At 43.8% G+C, this 18,226-nt stretch overlaps 1 long non-coding RNA gene across 2 annotated transcripts; it reads right to left on the minus strand.

Annotated features, from left to right (window-relative positions):
- Positions 1 to 3,409: 3,409 nt before the first annotated feature.
- LOC119466262 (uncharacterized) lies at positions 3,410 to 16,507 on the minus strand. 2 transcript variants are annotated; one of them, XR_007464099.1, is made up of 6 exons: positions 16,098 to 16,507; positions 14,532 to 14,628; positions 12,406 to 12,474; positions 9,464 to 9,518; positions 9,105 to 9,174; positions 3,410 to 6,117 (listed from the first exon to the last, which is right to left on the minus strand). It is a non-coding gene; the product is annotated as an uncharacterized LOC119466262 (long non-coding RNA). The 2 variants fall into 2 exon arrangements; XR_005195077.2 differs by lacking the exon at positions 9,105 to 9,174 and having other exon boundaries at positions 3,411 to 6,117; positions 16,098 to 16,499.
- Between the last annotated feature and the right edge of the window lie 1,719 nt (positions 16,508 to 18,226).

Raw genomic sequence — 18,226 nt, forward strand, 5'->3', positions numbered from 1 at the left:
GCGCACACACATACACGCACACAAGCACGCACATACACAAACACGCACACAACTACAAAATATGAGTTACAGGCATTAACTCACAAATTACATACATTTGAAAACTAACGCACGCGCGAAAACACAAAAAGCTTTGCCACGGCTCGAAGAGTCAACAAAAATTTCAGCTGACTCACTTAAAAAAAACTATATGCACAGTTATCGGTGCTCTGTATTAAACTGAACGAAGAGTCCGGCTATGCGAAGAGCATTAAAATCTCCATGCAACTTCATCTACAAATATGAGGAAAGCTGCAACATTCACCTCGCAAAGAACGGCGTGCTTAGAAGGGGCGAAATCCCTTCTCCCGATGTTATGGAGCCACTGCTTCCGACGCACGACATTCCGTTCACCTCGGGGGATATAAAATAAGGCTTGCCCTTTCTCTGGCCTGCTGCTGCATTGAAACGCGCAGCAGCAAGGCATTTTCACTGAGAACGAATCTCAGATTCCTACGAAAGGATGGAAAAACTTGCGAAACACACGTTCGGAGCGGCAGGGCGACCACCACTTGGACTGCTCATGGCGAGCGGGAGAAACTAAAGGCGCGCGAAAACAAGTTTCGCGCCGTTTTCGTGACGTCAGGGTCACCTTACGGGGTAGTCTCGAGCGCCGCAACCATTCAGCGTGGCGGATGCGCTGCCTCCGCGAAAGAGGGGGAGAAAAAGAGGAGGTTGACCGCGCCGGCGAGGGTGTTGCGGCATAGATCAAAGCGTGTCGCTACTTTCTAACATCAAGAGGCTTTAGCAGGATCAGGGTCGCAGCGCCCCTACCGCCGACGGGTGGGGAAACGTGCTGAGAAACTCTCCCATTGTTTCCCCGACGGGTGAGAAGGCCGTAAGAAGCGAGCGCGCGCGCCAGTCGAGCCCGGCCGTGCTCGTTGCCACAGTCGAGTTAGTCGGATTAAAGTCCCTATATAAGAAAAGTACCGCCATCTACTCTTTCTTCCGCAGCCTCCTCTCCTAAACCGCTTGCTATTTTTCTTTACTTTTTGCTTGTGAAAGCCAAGTCGACGGTGGCGCACGTAGAAAGTCTTCGTTGAAGCTTTCAGGCCGGGAGCGCGCAGCCACCGCCGCCGGCGACTGCGGCTGCGCAGAGGACTTTCAACATGGCCTTGAGGCGAAAAAAAAAGTGAAAAGCGCGCGCTATCATAGTCCAATCGGAGATACAGGAGAGAGAGAAGCGGCGCTTATCAAAGGATGACTGTACTTTTCTTATATAGGGGTTTTAAGTCGGATGACTCCCAAGCACCCCTGATGATTACACGGCAAGCAGTTCGGAGAAGCACCCCAAGAATGTTGATTCCGCCGATACCAAACAGCAGAAGAATAATGAGCGAATGCACATGCGCCGGTAGTCAATCGAATGGGCACAAGCTTTCGCCGAACACACTTTGGAATTTGCAAAGTGTCCTTGGATTTTTAAAGGGATATGGACACAAAAGTTGGAGGGTGGTTTTTTGCGTCGGAACAAAGTTGAACTGTTCAAAATGACGAATACAACAAGTTGCTTTGAAAAAAAGAACGAGAAACATCTTTTTTTGCGATTTTCTGTTGCACCTTGCCTCCAAGCGGCCGCCGGCAGAAGCTTAATTTTCACGTCATGAACCCCACCGGCGCGAGCGCGCGGCCAAGGTCGGCCACAGCCGTGGCAGTGTTTCCGGGGGTGTCGGTCCGTTGCAGCATTTGTTTAACCCCTTTCGGCGATCTTCGCACGTGGTTCGTCCGAAACATTATCCACGTCGGCGCTCCACGCAGGTGGTGCGTCTTACATGCGCCTTCCCGCGGTCGTCGCTCGGTATTGACGCGTTCGTCGCGGCGGAAGGAAATGCCCAAACATTGCTGCTATACCAGCATCGTCGGTCGTGAGACGCCGTCTCACACGTTTCCCACAGACGAGAAGGTGCGTAAACTTTGGATACGTGCCTGTTAGTCATCACGCCCAGCCTGGAGACCTCTAAGAATGACTTCATTTGCGCGGACCACTTCGTCGACGATGATTATGTGACCAACCCGACTGTGCTGAGAAGCCCTGTCATGCCGCTCAAAAGGCAACGCTTTAAGCCTGACGCTGTGCCATCGGTCTTCTCACGAAAACGCACGGCAGAAATGATCAGCGGCGCGTTGGAAAAGAGGAGGCGAAAAGATGTACTTGCAGCCTTCTTGAGCAGTGTGAGGGCGAGGCTGAGGCGAGATGCCCGAGGCGGGGCACGAAGGCAGCAATGTCTTTAAAAATGTTCGCAAAGCATAGTAAAACAATACAAGGCTAGCGAGCGCGACTGACGAGATCAGACACACACACAGCTCTGCTTCTCCACAGAAAAAAAAGCAGCGTCTCGATCCTGCAAATGAGGGTAAAAAGTATATATTATATTAATGAGGGTGAAAATAGAAACGAAATAAATGTTTCGGAATGCGAAATAACAATCTGGTGCTGTGAAAGAACAAACAAAAGTAAAAAAAAAAACACTGGAGACAACGAAAACGAACAAAAAACAAACAAAAAGGACGGTAAGTCGTCAATGTACACACTAAACAGAAAAACACCCAGATGGGCGTTTTTCACTTGTCCTCTAGCGCATTCCCATTTGTACATGTTTTTGCTCCCATAGAATGGGCGTACGATAAAACTCCCATTTAGGTGGGCATTCCTTCGGCATACTACGGGAGTACCGTAATATGCCCACTTTACCCCCATTTGACTGGGAGGTGTTGCAGGCCTCAATGGGAGTTTTATCATTTCCAAATGGGAGCATTTGCGATGAAATTAAGGCGGCATTTAGGGCGTTTTTTGGTATTAATTAGAGAATTTATGGATGCAATTAAAGGCGTTTTAGTTTACGTGGGGCGACCACGAAGCGAAATGCTTGGTGGCGATGGGTCACGCGCTTACACAGCACCCAACGGATCACCACAGGCCAAAATGTCGGACGCCGCGGACACCAAGGCTCAAGGGAACGGGGCCGTCCGAGGAGCTGCCGCCCGAGCGTGCGTTTGGCCCGCACTACCGACGCTTGTAGCTATCGCCGGCGTCCGACACTTTAGCCTGCTGTATCCCGTCTGCCACTGCGTAAGCGCGGCGGCGTCCAGCCACGAAACATTTCGCCGCGTGCTCGCCACACGTGACACAATCGACGGCCCTGGGAATTCACGAAGTCACGCGCACACGTGGTCCAATGACGAATGAACCCATCGCTGCACTTCGACTTCCTTTTCCTTTCACTGATCGCAGAGCCCCTCTTGGCAAACCTTGTGCTGTCATGCAGTCGTCCTCGCGAAAATGCTAGTAATCGGCAGTGCCTCCGAGGTCAGCAGGGGCCTTCCGAGAGCAGATGCTACTCGCTGAGAGGAAAAATACACGACACACACACACACTAAAGAGAACAACATTTATTATACACCAAATGTAACATATATAATAAAATATGTTCTTTCTGCCAAATCAAAAGCATTCCTTTCAAGCATTCCAGACACAAAAAAGTGTCTGGATTAAAAAAAAACTACATCGTAAACATGCCAGTCAATACTATTGTACACGTCCTAACACAATAAAATTAGTGAACGCAAGAAACGATAATTTAAGAAATCTTATTTCGTCCCATATTGAACCATAAATACAGAACCATTTGTTTGAACTGTTACTTTGAGCAGACATTCCACAATATTGCAGCCTATATATATGCTGAACTTGCATGACTAAGCCACCCAAAATTAACAGTGGACTGTAGAATGAGGCCGACCAGAGGTGGTATTTTGCACGAACTAGCACAAAACATACGATGATAAATACCTAAGTACTAAATTAAGAAATTGGGACTCATCACGCAAACGAGCTAAAACATTTGGTTTAGTGATTGCGTTGCATTTTTTAGCAGGTTACTAAAGATTAAAAATTTATTTATAGTGTTTTATGAGCCAAAACCATCATATGATTCTGAGACACGCCGTCGTTGGAAGGGACTCTGGATTAAGTTGGGCCACCTGGGATTCTTTAATGTACGTTTAAATATAAGTACACAGGTGTTCTTGTATTTCGCTCCCATCGAAATGTGGCCGCCATGGCCGGGATTTAATCCTTGGTCTTTTTGTTTATGACTAGATTTGTGAAAGTTCCAAACAGGGTCCCCTATATACAGGGTGATCATTTTTAAGTTTTACACAATTCTTAAAAATAACCTGTTGCAGATATCATAATTCTAGTCCTTAGCTGTATTTGTCAGAGATGCGGACATTACTTTCACGACAAATCGTAGCACATATTCAGCTAATTAACAAAAATCCACTAATTATCTTTTGAATTAAACTTTACGGCCGATATTGCAATTTACGAATTGTAGCCGGTGAGTTTGCAAGGCATATCCACTTGGAATGAATTTCCATAATGACACCAGTTTGGAGATATATGCCATCAAACTTGCCCTAAAAATGCACTGTTTATCAACTTACATTTTTAACAAAATGCTATCTTCTCCATTGAAGCACAAAAGTAACTAGAACATTCATGTATTTCGTCCCACACTTTGGAAATAATATCTCGAAACTGGTGTCATCCTGGAAATCCATTTCAAGTAGATACGTCTTGCAAGCTCTCTGGCTACCATTTGTTAATTGCAATATGCAGTTGTAAACTAATCAGTTAAGAAGTTAATTACTGAAATTTTCATTAACTAATTGATTATGTGTTTCGATTTCTTGTGCTAGTAATCCGGCTCTTCAAATAGTCCAGCTCAAGGACAAGAATTATGCTGTCTGCCACAGGCAATTTTTAAAAATTCCATAAAACTTAGAAACGATCACCCTGCGTATTTATTTTCTAATAGTGCATGAGTTGTGTTCTGCATGGACACTTTAGCATGGCTACCTTGTTTAGTTGAATATTGTGCAAGCAGTGGTTTTTTCATCTACCCAGTGCAAAATATTAAGCCAGCATTGTAACATGTTGCAAATGGAGTCACGAATAAGTACCTTCCCTGATCATATCCAACAGTAGCAACTTTAGATGAAATAAGTCGTGCTTTCTCATGTTCAAGTGCCTTGTTCTAAGATATTGTCACAGTATGTAATGTAACATATCGAACGTAACAATATCAAATCCTCCTTCTCACATTGGCCTCCCATCGTGTGATCCCCCAAGCTGAGGTCATTTGAAATTGCATTTAATTGCACTTGAAACAGCATATCGCTCTTATTTAAGAAGCACATCCTATTGCAGTCACCATCCAGATATAAAATACTTGTCTGCATCAAGCTGTGAGGCAGCAGCACATTTTCTGAGGAAAAAGCCTACCTTTTCTATTGAATTGGGCTGCGTACTCGGAACACTACTATGCAGTTGCAGACAGGACTGGTAGTGTAGCAACCGTAACAGTGTGAACTTACATAAAGGAGCAAAACTGTGTGAACTTCAAATCATTATTCTCTCTTAGGAACCATGCTTTCCAATTATAGCATGGGAATAAAGTAACTGGCAAGCAAATCTGCATTTCATTCAAGTAAATACCATACTATTCATGCTACTTTGCAGGGTGCACACTACACTACAGGGTGCACACCACGTGAATTTACGACCTTGCCACGAGTTGCTAATTGTATTGGTGTATCGTTGATCGAGAGTGGTAGAACGGGATATGTACGCCTCAGGCTAGAGCACATGTTTCGACAAGGAGACTTGGCTGGTCGAACAGGGAATGGCTCAGGCTAAATCCATTTGTTCCCTTGTAAAGATGTTGGCTTCAGCTTGTGACCTTCTTTGTTGGCCAACTCTTGAACACTAATGTCGCAACCTTCCTGTTTGCCCTCGTCTTGTTCAGCCTATTGCTGCACACAGAAGCTGCATTTTCTTTTAAAAACATTCAATGAGGTCAAGGGCTTTGTGCATGGCAGTGTCTGCAAACAACTTTTTTTCAATGAATGACAGTTTTGGTGCCTTTCTTGAGCATTCAATAGGGAAGAACCAAAAATTAAGCTAACAGACTGGCTATGCCAACAAGTAAGCATGAAACAGGGGAAATCAAGCTCTCTATGGATGTGGAGTGCCATTTCTTCATTTCACACCATGCTTGGGGTCAGCAGGACTTCCTAAAATTGAGAAAGTTTTTGTAATGAAATACATATTAAAAGTATTCTGTTTATAATCTAAAAAAAGTCTATTTAGAAATTCATATTTAGGTGGAACCAGCACCAAGTAAAAAGACTAAGTAAGGGCTTATAGAAAATGACACGCCGTGCTGAATGACAACTGATTTAATTTTACAACAGACAAACAGTCAAGTACTCTGGAATGCTTGATAAAAGCCATAAAAAACCTAAGAAGCAGGGAGCAGTTACACACAATAATGTATGTGCATGGAAAATGCACCTGTCATTGGTTTGCAAACAAGTATGCCATTTCCTTATCAGTTCACAAAACAGGTCCTACACTGAAACATTTTTCCTTCAATTTGGCAATTCTGTGGGCTTTGATTATTGCTTGGGTGAGTTGGTTGCTCTTCTTACTGCTATTCGAGTATGGTGAAGTGCAATAGATGGGACAAGGTGAGGCGAGACAGACGGGAGAAGCGCAACTGACAGCTGAACATTTATTGGAAAATTTCGCTGCAGCAGGACATGCGCCCACGACACCCCGAAACCAGGAACAAACAGAGCAGGCACAAAAAAGAAAGAAATATGGCAAAGATCGCTAACAACGCATTCACACTCTCTTATGAATGTGATGGTAATTGGGAAGAATGTGTACGCTGTCAACTGCGCACGACTGGCCCAAGAGGAATAAACAAGAAAACAGAAATAGAAGAACTAGCTGAGCTGTGGCTACCTATGAGTCGCACTTCTTTGGTTAAAGTGCCCCCAAAGCCACAATAACACACTTTTGCACTGCAAGGCAAGATCCCTCATTTCTCTTTATTTCAAACACCTAAAGTACTGTCGCAGCCTGTCACTCAGGCACTGGTCAGTCTGTCCCAAGTAAACATGACCACAGTTTAATGAATCCTGTACACGACAGAAATAGCGCATGGGACATCTGACACTCACGTTTCGTCATACAGTATTTCCTAATTTGACTACCCGCGACGCATTTGCACAGTTGTGCCGACTTGCATGGCACAGAAAACACAAGATCCACCCATACTTCCCTGCTACTTTCCTTAAGTTGTGTGAAACCTCAGCAACACATCCACCCCTTCAAGGGGGCAACACTTATGTGCGTAAGGTTTCACACAACTTGATGAAAGTCACAGGGAAGTATGGGGTGGTTCCTGTGTTTCCTGCACCATACAAGTTGGCACAACTGTGCAAACGCGTTATGGGTAGTCGAGTAAGGAAATACTGTACGAGGAAACACGAGTATCAGTATGTCTCATGCGCTACTTCTGTCATGTGCAGAATTCCTTCAAGCAGCGGTCGTGTTTACTTGGGACAAACTGGCCAGTACCTGAACGACAGGCTGTGACAGCACTTCAGTTGTTTGAAATAAGAAGAGGTTGGATCTTGCCTTGGACTGCAAATGTTGCGGTTGCTATATGTAGTTGAAGAATGTGGAAGTTGTAGGCCATGGAGAAACAAAATTAGAATGCGAGCTTTTTGCAGCAGTGTTAATTGAAAATTATTTTCAATTCTGGATCTGATACGTGAGTTAGCGTGGCTTTGGTGGCACTTTAAACAAAGAAGCGCTATTCACAGGTAGCCACAGCTAAGCTAGTTCTACTTCTGTTTCATTTTTGATGTCTCTTGTGCCAGCTGTGCGCAGTTGACCAGCGTACACATGCTTCCCAATTATCACGTTTGAAGAAAAGTTCGTGCACATGTTGTTAGCAATTTTTGCCGTATTTCCTTGTTTTTTTTTGTGCCTGCTTTGTTTGTTGCTGGTTTCAGGTGTCTTGGGCACATGCGAGCATTGTCCTGGTGCAGCAAAATTTTCCAATAAACTTTCACAGTTGTCAGTAGAGCTTCGCCCGTCTGTCTCACCTCATATTGTCCCATCTATTGCACTTCACCGTACTCTAATATGCATCACCAACTGGCCCAAAGTTCTACTTTCTGAAGTTTTTATTGCTACTTCGCACTTGTCAAAGTCAGGCCAACAGCCATACTGCATACAATGTAGAGCTATATGGACTGGCAGTTCATGTCATGGATTTATTCTGGCTTAATGGCATCACAGAAAGTAAACAAAGATGACAAGCAGGACACAAGTGCCTACTCTCAACTCTAGCTTTAATAACAAAACAGAAATCGCACATAACATGTGGTGATATGAAGTGACGTCATTCATTCAAAAACAATTTCTTCATCCAATGTAACTGAGAATGAGCGATGCATTTGTCCTTTGCATTGTGAATCTGCCAAAGCTTAATTATCTTATGTACTCTCTGGTCATAATTTCTGTTCAATGCAGAAGTTTGGGCTTGTTTGTGATAACGGAACTTGGACATCATAACAAGCAGGAAAGAATGCGAACACGAAGAGATATAGACTAGCGCCCATCCAGTCTGTGTCTCTTTGGGTCGGCATTCCATTGTGCTTGTTATGATGTCCAAGTTCCATAATTTTAGGCTATAACGAGTTTTGTGGAACACAAGAATAAACCAGCATTGTTTAGAGTATGTTGCAATGTGCGGATGAGATTTGTTAGGCACAAGCCTGATTCACCCCAATCTCAAATTAATACAATATAGGCATAACAAGATTGCCATGGCCAACTGTACACAACCTCTGTTGCACAGTGCATCACCTCCTTCAAATCGTGCCACACGCAACAACCAAATTGTTTTCCTGGCTGCAGTATTTTTTCTCACATCAGAGCAAATCTCTGTTCACAAGCTTCCTACAGAAAGAAAGGCATTTAGCCCATAGGGACCAAGTGCGCTTTTGCCCATGAAAAAGCACAAGAGCATACGAAACAACTGCGACCATTTTTTACTTGGCTCATCTCATTCATTATATTCCATCGTCATGCCTAATTCAGTTGTGCAAATCATATTTTCACAGGCCCTTGTTAGGACGGTTTTGTGCTGTGACAAAAAAAAGGCAGAAGTAAAAAATAAAGAAGGTTGGTTGTGGCTTACGGCATAATATGCATCCGGCAAACTAGGCCACAAGTGTTGTGTACAGTCTGGAATCCTCAAAAGGTTGTGCCTACATTGGACAGATGGGATGCTGTATTAATGCGTGTCAGGACTTGTTGCTGGGCTAGTTGGTTCATCTTATTCCGTAGTGTTTAGACGCAACCAAGGACGGAAAAAAGTCAGGACAGGAAAGAACGCTCTTTCCTGTCCTGACCTTTTTCCATCCTTGGTTGCGTCTAAACACTACGGAATTAATGCGTGATTGGGGGAGCATGACTCATCTGTGTGAAACAACCTGCCCTCATGCATTGTGAAACACTAACAAATGTGGCAGCAGTACTGTGTTCAACAAAACTCACATTGTAGCCACGCATCATGACCAGACAGCATGCCAGGCAATTGTGGCTTCTGAAACTTAAATAGAATGACAAATGCATCAGTCATCTATCAGTTGCACTGCACGAAAAATTTTAATAGATAACATCACATCATATCACCACTTGTTATTATATATTGTCTGTTTCTTGATTATAAAGCTTGAGGTGAGAGCTGAGGCTTGTGTCATGTGCGCACATCTTTGTTCACTTTTTGTGGTGCCATTACACCAGAATTGGGATAACCAAATGGCCACACGCTGCTTTTGTCACATTATAGTGGTGCTCGCAAAGCAGGAAGACAATGCACATAATACCACGCCATGTCAGCATGCCCACTCTTTGCACACACAGCAGATTACCTCTAGAACAAGGTGCGCAGGCTGTATATGTGCTCAGCTGCATCGACAGCCATGTGCAGCGATGGCTGCGCTAGAAAAGAGGACGTGCACACCAACTGCCCCCTTGGGCCCCTTTCAGGGCCCTCTTAAAAGCTAAGTTTGTAATTTCTTGTTTCAGTTATAGGCTAGTGGAAACAAATGAATTTGTCTTATTCCCATTAGGAAATCTTGTAGATTAGGTAGACAATTTATGAAAGCATAGATTTATTACTTTTCACCTTTCTGTCGGAATATCGTACAAATGCATAAGCAGTACTTATCACCTTGTTTCATGTAAGATTTTTTCCATGCTGAAAGAAAGGCATACATTTAAAAAATAAGCTTGGTTGCAACGTGTGAAGGAATTGTGTGAAGTCACATAAAGGGTTGCTGAAATAAAATATAGTCGCGACCTTCCTGTGACTGACTTTATCTAACACACTGAAAAGGAAAATGACCTTTTAAACAACAGACTCAAAAAGAAGAAAAAAAACCCACAGCACATTATTACAAGACCTGCAGCGCAATAACACCCAAGGACGACACAAAGAAACGACCAGGACGAGCGCTGCACTTACAATAGGTTTTATTGTAGCCAATTTCACATATATTTCATTACACAAACGTCATTAGCTGCACATGCGTAGAAAGACCATCTCTTTATCTGTGAGTTGTATCGATGGCATGCTAACACACCTTTCCCCCCCCCCCTAGCCGGGAAATATGTTCTGCTTCAATAATTTCTCGAGTGAAGCGCGATTTGCTTTTCATAATGACAGACGTGTTATGTAGGTCAGGTGAACAATCCTTACATGTTAAACAACGACAAGCCAGGAAACCTTTAAAGTCTTTCCCTTCATGCACGTTTTTCACGTAGTTTCCATGCTCCCTAACACTTAAGCTAACGTTGACACATCTCCCAGATTGGCCAACATACACCTTTCCGCATCTTAGAGGGATTTCGTAGACTACACCTTCTGCACAATCAACAAAGGGTGGAGGGTGCCTATGTGTTGTGCCGCAGGCTTGCTGCTTTCTTACCTCTGGGTGGGTCATTGTGCAGAGCTTGGACAGCCTGTTAGGTGCGGTGAATACAACTTTTACATTGTACCGCTGGGTCACCTTTTTCAGGTTGTGTGAAAGCTTGTGAACATACAGTATCACCATGCAGGCAGAAGGTAGCTGTGATACCGTATGTACACAAGCTTTTAGGCAACCTGAAAAAGGTGACCCAGCGGTACGACGTAAAAGTCATATTCACCGCACCTAACAGGCTGTCCAAGCTCTGCACAATGACCGACCCATAGGTAAGAAAGGAGCAAGCCTGAGGCACAACGCATAGGCACCCTCCACCCTTTGTTGATTGTGCAGAAGGTGTAGTCTACGAAATCCCTCTAATATGCTGAAAGGTGTACGTTGGCAAAACTGGGAGATGCGTCAATCTTAGGATAAGTGTTAGGGAGCATGCAAACTATGTGAAAAACACGCATGAAGGGAAAGAGAAGGTTTCCTGGCTCATCAATGTTTAACATGTAAGGATTGTTCACCTGACATACATAATACGTCTGTCATTATGAAGAGCAAATCGCACTTCACTCGAGAAATTGTTGAAGCAGAACGTATTGCCCGGCTAGAGGAAAGGTGTGTTAGCGTGCCATCGATACAACTCTCAGATAAAGAGATGGTATTTCTACGCATGTGCAGATAATGACATCTTTGTTGGATAGTGCATATATATGTGAAATTCGCTACAATAAAACCTGTTGCAAGTTCACCGCTTGTCCTGGTCGTTTCTTTGTGTCGTCCTTGTGTTTTATTGCGCTGAAATTCTCGTAATAATGTACCAATGTGCCCAACTCGCCACATTATTCATGTTTTAAGCGTTGTATGTAGGCGTCTTGGTTGCAAAATAACCTAAATCTTGCATCCTAGTCTGGTGCGTAAGGCATAAAAGGCTCTTAGCGGAGTCACCTGATGCTTTTATATAGGTTATTCAGTTTGCATGATCTTCCACAGAAGTAGCTGTAGGCACTTTTGCCGCAATGACAGTACTGTTCACAGTATTCGTCGCGGGGAGCGCGGCTTGCCACTTGTAGCGGTGACAGATATTGATCGCCGACTGTGCCAAAATATGCAGCGGTCTGAGTAAAATCACTAACCAAAAGAAAAAGACATCCCTTGGGTTCAAGAAACGAGACAGAGTAACCCGAGAAATAGTTCAAGGCTCCAATACACAAACTGTCGCTCTTAAGAAATGGTGTTTCTCATAACATTTTAATACAGTCCCTAATTTAGTACAAGTTTTCGTATGATGTTTTGGTTTCTTCTACACTACAATGATGTTGCTTGTTAGACACTGGTGTTTTGATGTGCACATTCTTTTGTATTGCTATAAAGACAACTGTGAAAAAAGATTTGCCTTTGTAACTAAAGTTTGGAGACAGTGCCTGTCAGCTAATATTTTAATCTGTTTTTCATTTCATCTGTGCAATTACACCAAATGTAAACTACAAAAATACCCGTAGTCAGAATCACAAAGGTACACACCTGTGTAATGATTCTGCTGAGATCCTAGGAGTGGTCAGCCACACAATGCAGCACAGGTAGAATGGCATCCTGAGTTAAAACAAAATAATAAGAATTGTAAGATGCATATCAAAAATTTTATGCTGTGAGGCATTTTGCATGTATACTAATCCCCACATTTGCATGCAAAACAGTTTTGCAGAATAGTTAAGCAAGGTAAATCAATGTCTGGCCACGGGACTGTCAGCCAGTGCTACTCATGGCAATGGTGGCGTATATAGCATATCGTTTCAAGTGCAGCTTTTGCAGGGTACATGAATTTAAGAAAACTTAGGTTCACATAATACATGAGACCTACAGTTAGAAGGATGTGTTACATCCAGCACCAAGGCCACGAGTGGCACTGCCTAACGCTTCCAGGGCCAGACTTAGTACGCACGCAGAAATTTGCAACAAAGTGAACAGGAGGAAGAGCTGTTGCTTTAACTCAATAAAAGATTGCATGCTTCATGCAGATGTGAATACAGCTCCTATCAGCAACGAGTTGTCCTTTGGTCCACTTCACTTCTGTTCTTTTTTTCTTTCCTTGTCTTCATTGTTTGTTGGTGCCATATGGTTGTGACGAGCAGCTCAGTTCCTATTCTTGTTTTACTACATGGTGTAAAATCATCCAAACGTGCTTAAGCCTCTTAAGAGTAAACTTCAACCATTTTGTTTGAACAATATTTTTCTCTTTGTGTCACACCTTAATGTACTGCTAAAAAATGCTAAACAATGCTATACAGAAGAACCTACATCCACACAATCACACATCTGAATAAAACTGCACAGTCTATGACTTAAAGATGTATACATACACATTTTATACATGTCTACAATGAAAATATATGTTACTGTTCTAATATGCACACTTGGCATACTGCATAACAGTCAACTGGTTCCAAAATGTTTTTTTTTGTTATCACACATACAATGGCTCCAATTACAAATTTAATTCTGGCAGTGACTGAAGACACTCCCAAAAACTTTCTAATGCAATCAACGAGAATTTTCAAATTTAGAGCAGTTGGACAGAAATAAGGCAAATAGTTTTATAATCCTAAATAACGAACTGTTATTGTATATGACGGTAAAAGGCCATGCTCCTGAAACATCAGCACTGTTTATCATATAAGCACATTATTATATTTTTACTTACTTTCCTAAGGATTGCGCTGAGTGATCTGCTCATGTGAAAATGTTTATGCATAGCTGTGTCGTGTTACCACTTGTGTTTTCACATTTGTATTAATGCTACTTTATGTGCATGCAAGCGTGCCCATACTACCTTAAGCTGAAGGCCAAACACTATGCTTACACAGTACATGCATTTCATAATACTAAGCAGTGGACTTAGAGAATGAGCAACTGTATTAAGAAGTGTGGTTCTTTGGACACACATCAAATGACATTTGCCTGGAAAACAAACATTTTGCTAAAATCATGACTTAATCCAATTGGTACTAAGCATAAAGCATCAATCAAGAAACTTGCATTTACCAGACACCACTATAGACACTGGGACCTCTTTGGCTTCTTCACAATCTGGCACAATGTTCTTAAGCTGCCTGTAAACCCTGGAAAGTGTTCATGATACTTTTTTTAAATAGATGGGAAAACTTGAGAAGGACCTAAAATTAGGGTCGGTGAAGCAAAGCAACTTTTTAAGAATTCCACGCTGTTTATATGCATATGTTCTATGCATATGATGGTGAAGGCAAATGATGTACTTGAACTGTGTTTTTAACACGCAATACTAGAGAGCGCAGTTTTGCAATAATGTGATAGAGAACAAAACAACCTAGTGAATATTTTTTAAACTAATTGCACAAGGTTTTCGTCGTTATTCTGATGCACACATCTGCACACTGTGCACCAAGTCTTGTCGGTTTTATTTTTGTCACATAGTAATTTACATGATACATTTGTCCTCAAATACGTCATGTTGGGCTCCTTCAGTATTTTTATTTTCTTACTGGAACACACATGCCTATATATGTCTTCTGCCCCATGGAACAGGTGTCACAGCATTCCCTCTAACTGAAGCCACAAAACTAGCCATTGCAGGTAAAAGATACAGGGTAAAAAAAAACTAGGTAAGAGCCTACCTATGCCTCTGTTGCTGAAAAGGGGAACTTGGAAGGCGTCTGATGTCCGGCTATGAAGCTGCTTCATCCTTACAGCTGGCAATGAAACGGCTGCAGTCTTGAAACACAAGTGAAAAATTAGACACAGCAATGTTACATAGAGCCCACAACAGCATGGCCGCAAGTTGATATGGGATTACTTCCGCTGCTACGCTGAGTTTTGTATGCTGTTCAGCTTACATTATTGGTAAACTATGCTTGCCAAAATTTTATATTTTAACAGGCTTTACTCTTTACAACAAAAGCCGTTACCCAACTCATGCCCCTATGCGCTTAAGCCATGAAATGTTTACTGATCACATAAACTGAATGGCTTCCAAGACAAATTATTTCGGTCAAGAGGATGCATAATTAATGAGTGTCACTGACATTGAATACCAAGGTAGTATCTCTTTTTACAATAGACAATGGCGGACCTAAAGCACATTTTTGTCAGATTTGGGTTGATCAGCCAGCCATTCTTTTTTTTTACCAGCAGCAGGAATTGAGTCAATATTACTCGTGCACAGTACGATCACACTGTCAAGTGTGATAAGATCCTGAGTTTGAAAGGGCGACATTGTATGAATTTGGTATGTAGAAATCAAAACTGAATATCTGTACGCAATGGTGCAGCAGCAAAACAAACATTAAACAAGTCAAGGCATCCAGTGCACAGAGCGGGCAGTCGAATAATAACATTGTACAATCGCCGACTATATAGATATTGCATAGTGCTTGCATGGGAGGCGTAGTCACTGCATCAGCAAATAACACAGCCACCGCGCTACGTTCCCGTGATCTATCACCGCCAACGCTGTCGCGTAAATTGTTTGGTCAAGCCAACCGCATCGTTTTCTGCTCGCGAAGGGTGGAAAGACGGCGTATCCGGTAATGTGAACGGTAATCTAAAGACCAAAGTCGACGGGTGCTGGCTCCCCAAGCTGCGCGGCTAGGCGCAGCAATCGCGCACTGCCTGCACAATCAGCGGCGTGGGCGCAAAGAGACAGACGCCGGCCCGGAGCGTACCGGCAAATCTACACAGTGCACGCTTAGTAAGCGACCTACTGCACACAACCGTACGAGGGGATTGGCGCCACGTAAGCGGCAGCTAGCAGATACCGCGCACAAAGAAGCGCCGAAACCCGCACACACGCGCGTCGCAGTAACGAGTTGACACATTTTAAGGCCGCGGTTAGGCGGCGAAGCTTGGCGGCTTAGCTCACCCCGCACTGCACGGAACTTCTCTGGTAGTGGCTTGCGCTTGGGGAAACATCACGAACGCTCACAGCCATCCTATTAACAGACCTCGAAGACATCGCAAAGTTCCTCATCATCTAAAATCATGTTTTCTAACTACTCTCGCTCCACTCTAAGCACTCGCTTCGAATACGACAAAGCTCGCACAAACACGGTGATCGTGCAAGTCAGTTTGCAAAATGGTTCGGGACGGCCAACTGTTGCACTGAGGCCTTCAATAACTCGTATCAGCGCCTCTGAACACATATGCATACACAGAACGTGCAGCGGTCGTTGAAAATCACTTACCGTGGAGTCTTGGCTGTTCGAAACTGCGGGAGACACCAACGACGGCAGAACAATGCGCCGACGCTGGTGGTAATGGCTGCCGCTTGGTCGCTTCGAGCGCGCGCACTCCGAAGACCCGTCGGCGCGGCGTTTCGAAAGTTTCGGTACGGTGGCGTAGTTTCGGGTTTGGCGCGGCATTCTCTGCAGCGCCTGCAGCGCTAGCGCGGCTACTCCAAACAGAAAAACAACGCGGACGCACATTGCGCGGGATATTTCGAATCTGAGTGCAGAAATTCTACTGAAATTGTCGCTCGGGGTGACAGCCATGTTGGTCATGGCAGGCGGCACCTGGCGGCTGAGTTGTTCTTTAGCTGTTTGGCTCGGGTTAGATATGGGCGTATTCAGCACTCCCTATCTACCCAACGCCAGTTATTTTTTGAGAACCCCCATTTTACTACCGCAACATCCCCTTAATGTTCATCTGAATGAGGCCGAGGGTAAAATAAAGGTTCTAGCTTGTTTTACTCCATCTCGTGGGCGTAACTGTTTTGAGCTTGGGAGGAAAAAGGGCATGTCAGCTGTTAAAACGCCCATATGGGCTAATTTGTGTTTACAGTGTAAAAGCTACAATGCAAGCCGCAATGCAGTACATGCGGTAGTTTCTCCTCAACATGGTCACAACTGAGACACAGTTCGCAAAAACCATGTATCTCATGCTTGTTCTTGAACATTTATTTCTGAATCACATTAATCAATTTCTCTATATTATATATAGTTGGAATCAAGAACTAAGCTTTGTTATGATATATACAACTTTATATCCTAAGTAGAAGAGCCGCCACGGTAGCTGCAAAAGTACTGAAAACGGGGGGCTCGTGCCGCTGGAGTGGGACCGCCACCTTAACAAGATGGTGTCACAATACTGGCCGAGGCTCGGGATCGCGTTGATTGCGCACCTCGTCTGAATCGCATCTCGTCGTCTGCGCCTGCGCGCCTGCCTACGGCGCGTTTATAGGACATTTTCTCGCCTCCTGACAGCAAGTGCTTGCGTGGGTCAGTGGTAGAGTATCTGACTCCCGCGCAGCGAGCCCGGGTTCGATCCCGGCGGGAGCCCGGTACGTTTTTTTTTCGCACTTCCGGCGATAGCGGTTACTATCACAAGACAACGGTGGCGGAGGTGGCGGCGGACGCCATCGCGAACCGCAACGGCTATTACAACAAGACCCATAACAGCTTACGCTGCAAAATCGAATTTGCCCACCGAAGACGGAATCAGTGTTCAGTACCGGTCGTATCGCCAATAAACACACCAAGCTTTTCAGCCTCATCAGCAGGTCGAAGGCAGCTAAAATAAAGAATGAACTGGTGCTTATTGCATCAGTTGGTACGAAGAGTTTGAGCCACATCAAGTAAATGGACGCATAACTTGTTAATTTTCATAACCACTCGCAGTCCTGGGCTATACGGAAACTACGTAAGGTGGCTTATTGGCTTTACCCGCTTGTCTTTATTATTAATTTAACATGTAGCAAGTCTTATACCCAATTCTAATCATGCAGAGTTAGTGCCTTCCGTATTAAGATAACAAATATGTTTTTGTTTTGTTTGTATTAGTCTGTACAGTATTTATCGTAAAAACGATCCATGTTCTCACTCTCAAGGACAAGTTCATAATTTTTTTCGGAGAAACAATGGCAATCAGAGCAGCTCTTATTCAACCATTTGAACCTCCCACACCTTGCTTATTGGTGGCATGGATGTGGTCATATTCTGCTGTGCATTCTCGAGCTCTGTCGTTCAACCAAGTAGCTGAGGCAGTCAAGGCAAAACGCTGTGCTTCGTCAACAATTTTACTTCTGTATATCCTTGCAAATTGGAAAAGCATTAACCAGGTCAGTCTTGACACAGTTCCTAAATTTTATATTCTCTGGCAGTTATTTCAAACATCGCCTACCTGTCATCTTGAGAAGGCGGCTTTTCGAACTATTACGCAGTTAATTAGGGCGATCTTTTCATATTTAGTCTTTTTTATTTATATCTTCCTTTGAAAATATTTAGACTTGCTTACGATACACGAAAACGGGAGGTTACTGGCCTCCTGACGCGAGCCTGCGTCCGTTTGGCGGACGGGTAGCATCACATTGACTAAA

This window comes from Dermacentor silvarum, chromosome 10 (assembly GCF_013339745.2).
Source record: "Dermacentor silvarum isolate Dsil-2018 chromosome 10, BIME_Dsil_1.4, whole genome shotgun sequence".
In the NCBI taxonomy this organism is placed as follows: Eukaryota; Metazoa; Arthropoda; class Arachnida; order Ixodida; family Ixodidae; genus Dermacentor; species Dermacentor silvarum.